This window comes from Dipteris shenzhenensis, chromosome 8 (genome assembly GCF_047967505.1).
Source record: "Dipteris shenzhenensis isolate YYH24624 ecotype China chromosome 8, Dip_SZ_1.0, whole genome shotgun sequence".
In the NCBI taxonomy this organism is placed as follows: Eukaryota; Viridiplantae; Streptophyta; class Polypodiopsida; order Gleicheniales; family Dipteridaceae; genus Dipteris; species Dipteris shenzhenensis.
In genome coordinates, this window is record NC_141603.1 from 17,585,935 (window position 1) to 17,588,604 (window position 2,670).

Consider the following 2,670-nt stretch of genomic DNA (forward strand, 5'->3'; position numbering starts at 1 on the left):
AGCCCTCAGATGCTGAGATGGTAGACCCACCAATGGAGAAGACTAAAATATCCCGTAGGAGTAAGTGGTCACCCTCAAATTTTCCCATCGACTCGGGGCAAGAGGACTATTCGATCGTTCAGGACCTTGCTCATCGGTCTTTGAGCATCACGCTCCCTCAACTAATAGCATTAAGCCCTAAGGTGAGACGTGAGCTACAGCAAGGGCTCTCAACAAGGAGGAGCAAGAAAAAGGGAAAGGTACGAGAGGTCTCTTCTATCTTTGAAGAAATTGATCGGCACCCACATACAGTAGATGTCATCATAGATAATTGCTGTGTCAAAAGTGTGTGTGTTGATGGGGGAGCTGCATGTAATATCATGGTGCCCCGAATCATGAAGAAATTGAATTTGAAATGCACAAGGCGTTCCTCCACTCGAATCAAGGTAGCAGATGGTCGACGACTCACCACCTTGGGAGTCATTAAGAATTTGCCCATCATTGTCAATGGGTTGACTACCACCGTCAATTTCTATGTAGTGGACATCGAAGATATAGGCAAGAGTTACCCAGCCATACTTGGGAGACCATGGTTGAGAAAGAGTGATGCAGTCAGCTATTGGAAGACCGGACACATGTCTTTTGGTGATTCTAAGAAGAAGATCTCGGTGCAACTAGGTGCCACAAAACCAGAAGAAGAAGAGGAGCAAGACAGTGATACTCTCTCATCCTCGGTGTCTGAATCAATGGAAGGATCAGACGGGGGGGAGGAATTCTCAGAGGAGGAAGTTTAAATGATGGGCGTGTCTCCAACCCCGCCACCTGCAGAAAAGGTAACAACTAGTCCTCAACAGCTTGAATCTATGCTTTCCCCAGACCTCACTCCAAGGGAGAAAGATGAGTTCCTAGAAATGTTCAAAGATTTCCCTGACCTCTTCGCAACTAGCTACTGCCACCTTTGCCATGTGACTACCATAGAGCACAAGATAGAGATGAAGAGAAGCCTGTGGCTCAGAAGTATAAGAGATTAGGGCCCCTACAGACTAATGCTTTGCACTCAAAGTTACAAAAACTTGTAGAAGCTAGGTTTATTGTCCGGTTCACAATACTGAATGGGTTTCACCAGTGGTAGTCACCCCAAAGAAAAACAACAAGTGGCGGGTTTGCATCAACTATAAGAAACTCAATGTAGCCACCAAGAGGGACCATCATCCTCTTCCCTTTCAAGACCTCATTCTTGAGAAGGTAAGTGGTCATGAGATGTATACTTTCTGTGATGGTTACTCCAAGTTTTATCAAATCAGGATTGCTGAGGAGGATGTGCTTTAAACCACATTTGCCACACCTTGGGGGACATTTGCATTCAAAGTAATGCCATTTGGCCTCACCAATGCTCTTGCTACATTTCAAAGATTTATGCAGATGGTGTTTGCTCCTTATTTGGGGGATTTCTTGGAGGTGATTTTAGATGATTTTTGTATATTCTCGTCATGTAAGGAGCACATCATGAAGGTTAGGTTGGCCTTCCAAAGGGTCAATGATGTGAATGGCTATCTCAACCCTGAGAAATGCACCATTGGAGCCACTCAAGGGAAGTTACTGGGACATATTGTCTCATCTGAGGGCGTCAATCCTGACCCCGAGAAGGTAGAAGCTATCCTCAAGCTCTCCCCGCCAACAATCAAACGTCAGGTACGCTCATTTGTCAATCTAGCAGGATACTACCGCCGCTTCAATGATCAATATGTTGCTTTAACACGACCCATGACTATGCTATTGAAAGATGGGGTTGATTTCTCTTGGAATGAGGATTGTGATCATGGGTTTGCACAAATCAAGAATGCTCTGGCTTCAGAACCCATTCTACGCAATCCAGATTGGTCAAAGAATTTTTATATCAATCTTGGGTTTGGTGAGCACACTCTGGCAAGTATTCTTTTCCAGTAAGGGGAGGATCGGTTCATGTATCTTGTTCGATTTGCTTCTCGACAATTGCTCGAAACTGAACGACACTACTCTGAGGCTGATAAGCATGCCTTGTCTTTGGGGTTCTGCATTGAGAAATTTAAGCATTATGTTGCTAGAAAATCCTTCATTATAATCTGTAGCAATGGTCTTGCAAAGCAGGTTCTTCAATCACCAAATCCCATGGGCCGATTGGCCAAATGGTTGGTAGTTTTACAAGAATATGATTTTTCTTTCAAAATTGTAAAAGGGGGTTGTTCCATCTTGAAGAATGCTTTGATTGATTTAGAGGAGTGCCTCGATGTAACCCTTGAAGCGGCCATAGAAGTTGGGGATCCATGGTATGGTGGAATCTATAGGTTTCTGACTGCTTTCTCCTTCTCCAAAAAGTACTAGCTATGAGAGAAAGAAGATCCGTAGAGATAGTAGGCGCTACACCCTCTTTGATGGGGTGTTGTACCGTCAAGGCATGGATGGGGTACTAAGACGGGCCATTGATGCAGATGAAGTACCTAAGGTATTGAAGCATTATCATGATGGATTTTGTGGAGGCCACTATGCTGGTGACTATACAGCCAAGAAGATTTTACATGCTAGGTAGTATTGGCCGACCTTGTTCAAGGATGTCACTATGCATTGCCAGACTTGTGAACTATGCCAATTCTTTGGTAGGAATGATTTGCGTCCTAGGCAACATCACCCAGTGATGTCCATCCATCCGTTTTA